Source organism: Danio rerio, chromosome 18 (genome assembly GCF_052040795.2).
Source record: "Danio rerio strain M-AB ecotype USA chromosome 18, GRCz13ab, whole genome shotgun sequence".
Classification (NCBI taxonomy): Eukaryota; Metazoa; Chordata; class Actinopteri; order Cypriniformes; family Danionidae; genus Danio; species Danio rerio.
This window is the reverse complement of record NC_141038.1, coordinates 43,480,001-43,494,068: the sequence shown is the minus strand read 5'-3', so window position 1 is coordinate 43,494,068 and position 14,068 is coordinate 43,480,001. Positions and strand designations below refer to the sequence as shown.

The window sequence follows — 14,068 nt, the reverse complement described above, 5'->3', positions numbered from 1 at the left end:
GAGACAAGCTGAGACAAGTATAAGATGAAGAAAAATAAAAGTTAATGCAAGGTAAGCCGGGAACTGAGAGGAGTGGCAGGGAGAGGAGATGAGAATTGAATGTTTCAGACAATTATAAAATATAAAAATGAAACAAAAATAGAACAAATTAAATGAGATACACATGCCAAATGTGTTGAGACAAGTATGAGAAATTAGATCAGAAGAGGAGAGAAAAATTGAGAAGTAAGCACAGACGATGAGGCAACAATTAAAGAAAGAAAACAAAGGAGACAAGGAATAATAATACAGAAATGGTGAGAAAGGAAACGGACAAAAAAAAGGAAACAAGAGTCTAGAGATGAGAAAGAAATCTATTTGATCAGAACAATATACCAAATGACAAGGGACAGGTATAAGAGACAACATGAGACCAGACTAGATGTAGAGACAAAATGAGAAGAAAAGAGTCAGAAATATGAATAAGCAAGGGACAAAAGGTCAAGACATGTATGAGACACCGGATGAAAAAATAACTTATTTAAGTAGAGACAAGACAAGACAAGAAAGGAGAAAGGGACAAGAGAAGCTGAGAAAAAAAACACAAATAAATGATATGATACAAAAGAGAAGGAGAGACCAGATGAGACCAGAGTAGAGATAGAGACAGAATGAGAAGAAAGGAGTCAAGAGAATTGAAGAAGCAAGAGCCAAAAGGACAAGACAAGGATAAGACACAGGATGAAAATAGTTGGGACGAAGAGATAAGACAAGAAAGGAGACAGGGACAGGAGACGAAAGGCTGAGACAAGACAACCAGGTGATATGATACAAAAGAGAAGGAGAGACAAGTTGAGACCAGACTAGAGGAGGAGACACAATGAAAAGAAAGAAGTCAGAGACTTTAAGAAGCAAGGACCAAAAAGACAAGACAAGGATGAAAATAGAAGAGATGAAAAGATGAGACAAGACAAGAAAGGAGACAGGGACAGAGGCGAGAGGCTGATACAAGACAACCAGATGATATGATACAAAAAAGAAGGAGAGACAACATGAGAAAAAGAGCAAGAGAGAGACTAGACTGGAGTATAGGAAAAAAATAAATGAAAAAAGGAAATAAAGATGGCATGAGGTGAGAGAGAAAAGGTCAAAATAGAACAATGAGAAAAAGGGAGACCAGATGGAGAAGGATAGATGTAAAAGTCAAGAAGGACACAAAGAATAAGATGAGAGTCAAAGTAAGAAAACAAGAAGAGATGGAAAGACCTAGGCGACGAGACGGGAATAAAGATTATGTTTTTCTTGCCCGCGTGTGTGCTTGAGCGATTAAGAGCTTTAATGTTTGGACACTCAGCGGAAGTCAAAGGCCAAGGGGTCAGGAAAAGTGTCTATCATAACGAGGCAGCTCCAAATGAATTTCTTTCCCAAGCTCATCCCTGATCCTTACAGAAGTGCTTACATCAGCAGAACAGCACTCTTGGTGGGGCCGGGGGAAGACCGTATGGATTAAGCGATGTGTACAAGAGGAGCACCAGTTTAATACAGCACCGAGAGTCTAATCACAGCTTCACAGCGCTGTATCATTCCCTCCGCCTGGATATTACTTCAAGAAATAAAAGAGGGATATTTCCAGCACCCTGGAACATATTCATTGTCAATGACAGAAATTCCTCACAAGCTCAAATCATTATTCATAGAAACACCACAGGGAGTTACACAGACACGCTACAATACCATAACAATCCCAGCATAAGAAAAACACCAAGCTTGGGCAAAGAGAGCGAGAGAAACCTAATGCAAAACAGAAACAAAGGACACACAAAGGTCAGCAGTCTAGAATTTCTTTTCAATATACAGCCAGTGCAACATGTTTTCTATTGAACGTCTTGGTTTGGTTTTCCATTCTTGCCCTCCGGTGTATGAGCCTGGACAGGCCCTGCGTGGAAAGAGACGACTAGTCACGCAACCTGTTAGTGTTTAGCTACTCCCCGGCTGCTCTCATTACAGCTTCTCTCTGAGCAACGCAATCCCGTACTCGCTGATGTTTTTGGCTGCGTTTCTCGAGATGCTGGCACGCCGTTTGAGTTGGCAGGTCATTCCAGTAAAATTGCCTGCAGCGGATCCACCCAGAGCCTGCCTGCTAGAGTCCAGCTGCAGGAAATGCGACAGCGCAGGTCATAAGAACAAAGCAGGTCGGTACGAGTTTGTGAATTCATTTGACCTAAACGTTCCCCGATGATTGCATTGATGAAGATGATTCGCCATGGTTAGTTTCATTCATCTTGATGCAGGGCAGAATTATGTCACTTAACGGAGGAGTTGCATTTATATTGACTTTAGTATTACATGGACCCTGCAGGTCTGCCTGAGGCCTGACGCTGAGAAAGAAGGTTGAGGAATAAATCAAAAGCTACACCACATAACAGCAGAAATGTGCCAGCTATAGTCGAAAGTTCTGAAATATACAGGTTGGTATCAGTACTCAGGAGTGCTCTATGCTATTTACATACAAGATAAACAAAGAAAACATGGAAATGCATGACAATTGACTTGGGTGTGGGCCAAACAAGTACAAAACTTGTTTTGAAGGGTAGTATTGTATTTAGTACTTGTATTAAAGGAAATTTGTAGCAAAACAAAATAGAATTTAGGTGTTTATGATTGCCAAGAGACATTGTCAAGGTTCTGCTTTAGTGTTTTTAGATCATTGGTATGTTTATATTCACTACTTTACATTACCCTGTGCTGTTGTCAGAATTTTAATTCTGAAAATTATGTTTTTTTTTTTATTTAAACATTTTCTACACTGCAAAAAAATACTTTTTTTGCTTAGATTTTTTGTCTTGTTTCTAGTCTAAATATCTAAAATTTCTTATATCAAGAAGCATTTTCTAGACAAGCAAAACATAATGTCTTGTTTGAGAAAAAATATGCCAATATTAAGTGAGTTTTTCCTTAAAACAAGCAAAATAATCTGCCAATGGGGAGAGCAAATTAATATAGTTTTTTCTTTTGACGTTAGATTATTTTGCTTACCCCATAGGCAGATTATTTTGCTTGTTTTAAGGAAAAACCCACTTAATATTGGCATATTATATAAGACAATATGTTTTGCTTGTCTAGAAAATTCCTCTTGATTTAGGATTTTTTGCAGTGTATAAAGTCAAATTCATCATTTGTTATAAATAATACTATTATAAATAACACTATTTTCTTTATCGTTTCTTTACACTGATCTGACTCATAGTTCAATAATTAGTTAATAACAATTATGCTAATTTAAATAGGTCATACGTATCTTTTTTATAATTAGTGATAGTTTAATTTGTGTCTATTTAATACAAAAGTTCCATTAATTGGTCTCACTTTACAACAAGGCTCCATTAGTCAATGCATTTACTAACAGGAAATAAGTTTGAACAACGCTTATACAGCATTTACTAATCCACTGTTAAAATCTAAAGATGTGCTTGTTGACGTTAGTTAAAGTTCCATGAGTTAATGTGAATAAACAATGAACTTTATATTCATTAACTAATGTTGACAAAGATCAAAAACACTGTAATACTGTTCTTTATTCATTCACTAACTAAAATGGAACCTTATTGTGTTACTCATTAATTAATAGAAAGAATAAGAAAGATATATATAAATGGAAAATGATGTTGTGAAATGGCCCCTCAGATGCGTGTTCACAACTCAACAGTTGTGATATGTGTGGTTTCAGACACTCACGCTGAGATTAGAGCTCTCCCACACAAGAGCACTGAAATCATAAAGTTGTTTACAGTGGGATTACAGCTGAGGAGTCACAACTTGTTACTCCACAGCTGTAAAACAGATCTCTGCCCCACCTGTGCAGCTCCACTCCCAGCCCCCATTCCCCCAAAAGCCCCTTCCTGCAGGTGTGTGTGTGTGGATGTTAAAGGAACAATAGTGAGATCGGGGTCCGTTCAGTCCAGGCCAGCGAGGAGACCTCCATGCTTTAAAAGGTTAAATCAGTTACTCAAGCCTGACCGAGGCTGAACACTTGACAGCAGGACTGGCGTGGGTTTAGTGGACACAATTGTGGCCAGCTGTTGTGAGTGACTTTATTCACACACCCACATGAAAAGTGCTGAAACTGCTTTACGGTGAGGTTTCAGAAGAGGTAGATGTTTATCAGGCATCTCTGAAAGAGGGTTGACAGGTTCAGCAGAGATAAGAGGAGACGCATGGGGGCTGCACACTCTTGCGCTGTGTGTTTATAGTTTCACACAGACAGAGCTCTTAAACTCAATGTCACACATTTGTGAAGCACAAATTAACAAAAGCGTGCATTAGGATAACAGCATCTCTCATTAACTTCCATATGGTCAAACAGCAAGTAATGGGTAGTGGATAGTAGAGGCGGGTGAGTTCTAACATCATTTAACCAACTTAAAAATGAATTATGGGGTGAAATTATTATTAGCCTACATAAACAGTGGTTTCGTCTAAGGTGACAGTTTTTGGAGATGCTTTTCATAAGCGAATTATATTTTCAATGTTTGACCCTTAGGTTGATCATGGATGTCTGTCTGCTTTTTGAATTTTAATCAAGACACTATTTGGTTTGTTTATGAAGCAGTTTACCTCAATGAAATCTTTTTCTGCTTCAAACAAAGTAGGTGATTTCATGTTTACTGTACTTATGGGGACATAACAATGTAACCAAAAGCTCAGCACAAACATGTAGCATTAGCCTTTGTTGTTTAGCGTATGCATTTGTCCCCCATTATGTTTACATTTGTGAACTACTATATTAAAATAAAGCGGGGTGAGGGTATAAGACATGTTTATAAATTTCTTTCCATGGACATGAAACAGATGTACTAAATTTAAACTTAAGTTTTTAATCCATGAAAAAAGTAAAGACAATGAAGGAACGCCGTTTAAATGGGCTACACTAATCTGTTACATTTATTTTAAGTCGTGTTTTGCCGTTAACATTTGCCTTAGCTTTTTTTTGCATCAGCACGAGAAAAACAAAAGACATTTGATTGTGCTTGTGCATTTTCACTCACTAGTTCATTCATTCTTTTGACGGCTGCCACTCAACGTAACGCCTAATTTATTTCGCTTCATTTGCTACATGTGTTTATGAAAGCGCATCACGGCTGTCAATCAACAGTTACGGATTCAGTAAAGAAGAACAGAAAAAACATCTTCAAACAATACTCTCTCAGATCGGAACCGGACCCGAAATCCGTCTCAGAAGGAGCATGTGAATCAAAGTGTTCACGCTGGAGCCGAGCTGTGACGAATCTCTTGAGTTGCAGTAAATGCATAAAGACAACAGAGGAGTGTTGGGTCGGTAATGGCTTCTGCTGGGAAATTGATTGTGTTAATGCATGACCGTGGGCTCCAACAACAGCAGCGCAACTCCCTCCCTTCACGTTGGACCATAATACAGGCAGCAGAAATATTGTTGTTTAAAAGTTATCAGTTTGAATGAGATCACATAACTCCCAGGCAAAGGTTAGATGAATTTAAGGCACTAAATCTTCCTTGTATATTATAATGCGAACTTCGATCCCTCATCATTACGGGACAGTGGGAGTCTAAAGTGCATCTGTTTCATCCAATGTCAGAAATTAACTGGGACCGATTTTGAGGGGCATTCATGGATACAATGTTCTAGCATACATGTGCTGTCAATTTAAACAAAAACATTCCAATAACACTATTAAAATAGAAAGCGGTGTACAATATTCTTTAAATATATGTAGCCTATCATGAATTGTTTTATTTAAATTTAAAATGTTTTGTAAGCTTATTGCCTATTTGTAATAGTCGGGGAATTTTCCTTTTTCTTTCTTATTTTTTTCAGTCTCAGCGTAATATCTGCCCTATTTTGTTACTTTATATTTTTGTTTCTATTATAATAATTTGGAAAAAACAACAATACAAAAGGAATATATAATTCCCAGAAATAACCCTCTGTATCAACAGGATGTGACAGTAATGCACTGCCTTTTTTCATTAATAATGCTAAAAGCAATACTACTTTCCTCCAGACGTTTGGTCTAATTAAAAAAAAAAAAAAAAAAACTAACAAAAAAAAAACAAGAAAAAAGTTGTAATCAAGATTATAGTCAACTCAAAGTGACAACAAAGTGTAAAAGGGAAAGCAGAAATCCTACCTGAATGTTCTCCAAACGGGCATGTAGACTACAAAACACTCCCCGGTTATATTCCAAAGTGATTCACGGTATTAAATCCAGTGTAGATAGACAGCATGTGTGCAGCTCGGTCCATAAAACCAGAAGATCCCCATGTGTTTGTTTTATCCGAAGCACGCAAAACAATTCCCAGAGCCCGAAGGGCTCGTCCAGCTCGTCCTCGGGATAAAGCTTTGTGATCTTCAAAAGCTCACCGATCAAATAGCACCAAGACCCTCCCTCTCCTGTAGTACCATCCCCCCGTCATTCACCAAACCAAACCAATACAACCCAAACCAAATAAAAACCAACTAAGTAATTACCTCAAGAGATCTACTCTTCAGAATGAAGAACTTTACGCGCGTGCGCCTCTCCACTTATAAACAATCCGTATTTGTGTAAACGGGTGAATAAAAATAGCTCCAGTTCTATTTTTGCGCAGCACCTAGAGTACTTCTGATGTTTTGGAAATCTTTTCCCTGTCGCTTCTTCTCGTTTCCCCCATTTTCTCAACCTCACGCGCTCGCAACGTCACATTTTATCTACAAAATTAACTCACCTCATCTGAATCCGTGATTTTCTTTACGCGATTTGGATCGCAACAACTCTGAGTCAAGCTTGAAGTGTCTCTGTCCGTTCTGAGCGGGGAAAAACAAACTAATGCACGGCAAATGGTGTAACTCGATCCATCCCGAGTCCATCCATCAGCAGAGCCAACCACAGCCTAGCCTAGAAACTGATCCCTCCCCGTTCCCTCTCTCTATCCCTCTCCCTCTCTTTTTTCTCTCTGCTCCCTCTATCCACTCCAGCGCTAGTAGATGTGGTTTTTGGCTGCTTTCCCTTGCTCGGCTGTTTTCTTTTTTTCTCCTGCCAAAGTGCGAGACCTTTATTGTCTGTATGTGTGTACATATTTATGTATATGAAGATATGTATAGAATATTTATTAATGCTTTTGCAATGTAAACACTTTTTAACACACCAATAAAACATTCAGAGTCTGTAGTGTGTGTGTAAGTGAGAGGCCCTCACATCTTGGTGACCCTGAGGGGCCCCCCTCTCTTCCCAATCCCTTCCCCCAGCAGTAAGCTGCTTGTTAAATCTTTTCCACAGAACTGTTTTGGGAAGGGAGGACAGCGAACCACACTCCTTGGAACTGCTCTTTGGAAGGAAATCTTGACTTTCAGCTTGAGGCAAAAAAAAGGAAGGAGCGAACAGAATTTATTTTGACACTGCGCTCCCATGCATTTTCACCGTCAACCTTTTAGAGACATTTTCAATAATGAAAGACACATACTGAAAACATTCGGTTATAAGCTGCACATCAAATGCAGCTGCGATCAAAGTTTTCTCAGCTTATTGTTGGCATATGCATGTCTCCTCAGATAAAACCCCAGCTTGTGGTATATGTGGTATTAATACATTTTGGAGTTGTTTGTTGATCAATTAAATATTAACACAAGCTGCTGTGTGAATTAGTTACACATTCACTGTTCGCTTTATTGTGTACGAGTGTGAACATTAACACGTCCAAGCTGATAGTGAACACAAAGAACGTGGCAGAGTGTTAAAGGATTTGGCAGCTGTGCAGAGACACTGCAGTCAACAGCATTCAGTATTGCGGTTCTTATAAGTGCATAAATGTTGTGAAAATGCACACAAGCATTTAAAAGTCAATATTATCTCTGCTCTCGGCAGTCTGTAGCTCCCTCTCCGCTGCAATTGGAGTAGATATAACGATTAGAACATTAAATGCATGTATAACTGTGGTGGTCCGGCTCAAAATGCTAACGCATCCTGCAGGTAAATGGACAGACAGAAATTGGATGCACAGGTAACAGTTTGAGGATTTGTTCCACTGACCTAGATGGGTTTAATAAATTCACCAGCAAGTCATGACAGAGAAATAGAGCGCATAAAATAAATTGAATAGTGAACATTGAACCTTTTAAGATCTCCCAAAAGGCTTTTTATTGTTCAAAGGTTGCACCTTCAGAGCTCCTTTTAATAATTGAAATCTCAGTTATGTTGTTTCAGAATGTTTGTTTTTTTCCAGACTTTTTTAAAATTGTCTTTTGAGGAATAAAGAGAAACTATTAGGTAAGTTGTTTGTTGTTTACAACATCCAATAGTATCAGCCAGTGGTAGAAATTGTACTAAAAAAAATCATACTCAAGTAAAGGTATCATTACGTGTCTAACAATGTAGTATGAGTAAAAGTATCTGTTGTAAATATTACTCAAAGTATGGGTAAAGAGTAGACCTTTCTAAAGTACTCAAGAGTAGTGAGTATTATTTTGTAAAAAGCTGATGCATTTACATGTAATTTGTGGATGTGTGTAAACGTAACATTCGGTAGTGCATTTAGTTATTGCCCAGCAGGCACACAATGTCATAAGACACCAAAGTTAGATTTAAGTTGTGATGTCAGGTGACCAAAATTCAATGTCTAGTTAGTGTCTAAGAACAATGTTATGTTGATGTCCAATGACGACGTGAAATGATGTCGATATTTGGTTGATTTTAGGTCGTGTTAGAAAGTGATCAAAATTCAAAATCAGGCCAACATCTTAAACCAACATCATATTGACGTCGAATACTGATTTATTCGTAAGGTATGGCAACCAAAATCCAGCGTCTGATAGATGTCATAGTGGTAACGTCCACGTCAGGCTGTAAAGTCAATAGACATTAATATTTGGTTGATTTTAGGTTGGACTTTAGACATTTACGTCGAGCTGATGTTGAGTTCAAACATAATGCAACGTCCCCACGACATTGGGGTACAACTTCAATCTGACGTCATGTTGACATCTTGTGCCTGCTGGGTGTTTAAGGCCATTTCGGTCATCATATAATAAACATCTGTGATATTCTCATTAGTGACATGCATCTAAACAGTCTCTGGGTCAATTTGTGTAACGGTTTTGAACATCTTCTAAAGATTTTAGACACTTTTATTGCTTCCAAACAGTTTGTTGGAATTTTAAATCGTACATGTCTTGAGGTAGTTCAGTATGATGCGATTTACCTTCTATGTGCGATTTGATTGGACACTAATCACAGGGCTGATTTTCCTAATCCCCATAGACAAGAAAAAATAAAGCAGTGACTGCAGGTCTTTTATTAGTGACTACTTTTACTTTTAGAGTAAAAGTACTGACACTGCACTACCAATGTACTTAAGAGAAAGTAAAAGTACACATTTAAAAAAAAACTACTTAGTAAAGTAAAGTTCTGAGAAAACTACTCAATTGCAGAAGTTTGAGTATTTGTAATTAATTACTTTACCCCACTGGTAACAGTCACCATCAATCATTAGTAGTTAAATCATATAAAGTAGTACAGTATTCACATGTTTTAAAACAATTTACTCATGCGACAGTGACAATTATTAAAGCAAACATTACAAATTCTTATAGATAAAATTGCATTAATGAAAATGCCAAAATGTTAAATTAAAAGTTAATGTGGATGGCAGCTTTTCAAGCAAACAATTTCTTAACATATTTTTTAACTGTATTAAATTGTGGGAAATAAGTGGCTTATTCATACATTTGTGCAATCTCATTCAAATGTTTTATAGTCTGGGCTGTAACTAGGCTGTAAAACACCTATAAAGCTGTTTGTAACGATTTGATGTAAAAAAAAAAAAAATTAGTGGGCAATTGTTGCATTTTCATACATACTGCTTATTCCCCAGTGACAGTTATGTTTGCGAGAGTGTTCATGCTTTTTTCAGACTCGCCTTTTTTGGTCAAATTTGACTTTTTTCATTCATATCAATTATCAAAGACTCGTTTACCAAAATATAACAAAGTTAAATCTTCCAGTCAGATGGAGGCTGTTTCTCAATTCCAAGAACGCAGAGAACGGACTTGCGTTTTGTGGAGACCGGTCTTGCCAGGTCACCTTGGAAAAGCGAACTTGTGAGACCGTGAAAACTGAGAATGCGCCCTGTGAGAAATGAGACGCTGCGTTCTTCCTGATGGTCACATGACCTTCCCGTAGTTTTAACGAAAAATATTTAAACATTACAGCGTTCATACAATGATTTATTGTTTTTCCCCTTTTCAATATATTTAACATGCACAAAAAACTTAGAAATATACATTGCACAATGCAAATAAAACATATTTTAATACGAATTTCAACAATAATGTGCTTATGCCTTTATTGAGATTTTCATGTTAATATTTAATTTCACCGTCTCATTTAGGGAAACTCCTAACATAAATAAGTTATGTTACTGAACTCTTAATAATAAACAGGTATACGATCCGGCGCTTCCCACCTCCTTAATTCAGCCGCAATGACTTCTGGGACTTCTCGAGCGAGTTTTGCACTCAAGTCTGCATCCTTTGATATCAAGAAAACATTCGGGAACTTTCACATGTCCTCCGTTCTTGGGGTCTTGAGCTTTGAAACTGAACTTTGACGGTTAATGATGACGTTACATGAAAACACAACGACGCAAGAATTCTGAAGAATGCATAATGAGAAACAGCCAAAGTTGATGACCTTAGCGAGCAATACAATTCATGTGATTAGCAGCTTAAATTAATAATCCCTTACCCTTTATGTACTGTTAGTGATGTTTTCATCCACTCTGGGGGGATTTTGAGTCTTAATTTGGCCATAATGTTTTTTGGGTTTCAGCTAGCAGAATGATTTTTGGTGACAAATCTCATTTATTTATTTTTTTACTTTAAATAAACTCGACAATACACTCTAGGCGAATTTACTATGCTTTTGTTATGTTAGGGATGAAAACATCCACTAAATTAAACTGCTGTAAAATGCATCAAATACAGTGCTCACCATAATTGAGTACACCCTATATTTATGAATATAGGTCATATATTTTGGTGCATTTAAACAAAACAGATTTAATTAATGGATGTATTTATAAACAATGTTTTAGTCACTGAATATCTTTAGAAATTTGAAGATAATACATTTAAATTCATGCAAAACATTGGCGGAAAAATACAAACTACATATTTTCAACACAATTTTAGAATTCTTTTTGTTTCTCTTGAATTTTGTTCTTAAAATTTTTTTTATATACATTTTTTCCCTAACATATCAATTTGGGTGTACTAATTTTGGTCCATTGTCATACGTCATTTTGTTAGATTAGCTCCAGATTTGACTTTAGTACTGACTAACGTATATGCACAAATATAATACTGTAAAGCTTCCTATAAAATATCATTTTAAATGAAAGATTTGTGAGGGGTTTACTCATATATGCTAAGCACTGTAAATATTTGTTTACATTTTTAATGTTAATCAACCTCAGTCCTGATCAAACTGTTAAATTGTTTAGAAAATTAAAGGATTTTAACACTTTAATTGCCAAATTCATGAATGATGTTAGTGATTTCGTAATAATATAAAATTTAATTTAAAAATGACATATTTTCAATACAAAAAGTAATTGTGAACTCGATTTTTTAGACTTAGACATTGTCTTTGATGCATTGTTTTAGATTGATTTGAATTTTTTCTCCCTAATTTACTGTTGGTGGCTGACATTAACTTTCATTATAACCACATTTTTTATTAAAATATTTCCCTGTTGGGAAGAGGTCAAATTTGTAATTTTTGCTGTTGATCATTAGTTGGCACCATTAACCCTTTAGATAGGCCGGTGGAAAAAAAAAAAAAAAAACTTAGTTTCTGGATTGTATAGTATAACAGCAAATTTTAGTGTGTATGTGTGTCTGTGAGAGTGACCTTTGCGCACTTACCTTGATGTGTCTGAGAAAATCTAGATATGCATCTCAGTTCTCAGAACTACATGAAGTAAACAAAAACAAAGATTGTGTATTTATGTACCATCAAATGTGGTTATAATGGTCAATGGGCCAAAAACAGCCACCAACCATGAATTAGGGAGAAAAAAATGAGCATCAAAGCTAACATTATTACTTTCATTATTTTTCACATGTCCAAGACTGTTAAAAGGTTTAAATAAATCCAGTCCACAGTTACTTTATATATTGAAAATACATCATTTTGTGTGTTTTTGTTTTACCAATTCAGAGACATCATTTATGAATTTGGCAATTACAGAGGTAAAATCCGGTAATTTTCTTAGCAATTTAGTAGTTTTGATTATGACTGATGTTAATTAACAGATTTATGCAAAAAAAAAAAAAAAAACTACTAATAAAATAAATATATATATATATATATATATATATATATATATATATATATATATATATATATATATATATATATATATATATATATTTATTTGATGCATTTTTACAGCAGTTTAATTCAGTGGATGTTTTCATCCCTAACATTACAAAAGGGGAGTAAATTTGAACAGTGCATATTAAACAAATCTGAAGAGAAATATTTGAGTCCATATTGAAATCTTTGACTCTTCATTGCAGACTGGGTATTTTGGTAAATCTGAACATGCTGAAACTCCAGTGGAGACATATAAAGGACATCAGCTGGAGACATAGGCTAAGGTCAAAAGGCAAAATCTCAATTTAATTTCATTGATCTTTAGCGTAACTAATTAAATTACTTAAAAAAACAGAACTTAATCTTTTTTCCTTTGACAGTCTTCAAAGAATATCAAAAGGCTCATTATACAATTAAAGGGATAGTTCATCCTAAAAATAAAATAAAATTATCTCATCATTTACTTGCCCTCATGTGGTTTTAAACCTTTATGGGTTTATTTTTATCTGTTGAACACAATTAGAAGATACTTTGAAGAAAGCTGGAACTTATCGACTTCCATAGTAGGAAAAACAAAATACTATGTAAGTCAAATAGTGCCAGCAAAAATATCATGGAAGTCAAAAAGTGCCAGCAATCTGCATTTTCAAAATGTCTTCTATTATGTTCAACAGAAGAAAGAGACAAACAAGTATTGAACAAGTGAATATTATGACAGAATTTCACATTTTTGGGGGGTAAACTATCCCTTTAAATTACACATCATACACTCAAAATTGCAATTATTTACTTCATTAATTCATAGCAGCAAGATAAAATGCATTAAGGGATTTAATAAAGTATTCCTCTAAGTCCAGAGGATTCAGCAGTGGTAAGACCTGACCCTTCCCCCGTACAGTTGCATACATGCATAAACACACTGTTGTGACACACACCTCTCCATTACCACTCACAGTACTGTTCGTTACCATCTGAATGTGTAGCAGGAAAGCTGAACGACTTCTAAACTACTCGCTACTATCTGCAATTGTCTACTGTATTCATGAGATTGACGGCAGAGGGGCAGAGGTGGGCACTCCTGGCCTCTTGAGGGCTCTGCAGGGGGTGCAAGGTGAAGGGTCAGCCAACAGACCTCTGCAGCCCGTCCACTCTCACTGCTCTGCCTGATTTAGTACAGTCCAGCCCCCACAGATGGCACAGAGAGACACACACAGAGAGACAAGGCCGTGGAAGTGCAACACTTGTGTGACAAATGGAGCCCAGACCAGCATCATCCCACAGACATGCTCTTAATCAGACAGTGTGTGTGTGTGTGTGTGTGTCTGTGTGTGTGTGTGTGTGTGTGTGTGTGTGTGTGTGTGTGAGAGGATCTGGAGCCTTTGAGTTCAACTGCTTGACACCCAGACTGCATAACTCGGTCTGTCATATTGTCATGCTGAATTTCTTTTCCACTGTTTAGATAATTCATTTGGACACTCATATTTTCAAAGGAAATGTCTATCAGTATACAAATTTAATTCTTCCAGATAAATTCAATTTCGGAATGAATACTGATATAGTTCTTTAAAGGGGTCATTTTGTGTGTGTGTCATCTCGTAGAAAGCAACATTGATCCATAACCTACGCCGTGCTCAATTCCATCATGGGAAATGCCTTTTTGTCAGGACCTGTTGGTGAAATCGCGTGCGTAAAGGGTGTGT

General features: G+C 36.5%; 1 protein-coding gene across 20 annotated transcripts in view; it reads right to left on the bottom strand.

Annotated features, from left to right (window-relative positions):
• Positions 1-14,068, bottom strand: part of sema6d (semaphorin 6D) — a 222,435-nt gene that overhangs the window by 23,034 nt on the left and 185,333 nt on the right. For 6 of the 20 annotated variants that reach the window (XM_087291993.1, XM_087291997.1, XM_087292006.1 and 3 more), the window contains exon 1: positions 6,144-6,823. The exons of 8 other annotated variants lie outside the window; for them this stretch is intronic. The gene's annotated coding sequence lies outside the window, so the exon portion shown is untranslated. Of the gene's footprint in view, positions 1-6,143; positions 6,824-14,068 lie in introns of those variants that run through there. 6 more of the 20 variants (XM_087291992.1, XM_087291996.1, XM_087291999.1 and 3 more) reach the window with 2 other exon arrangements.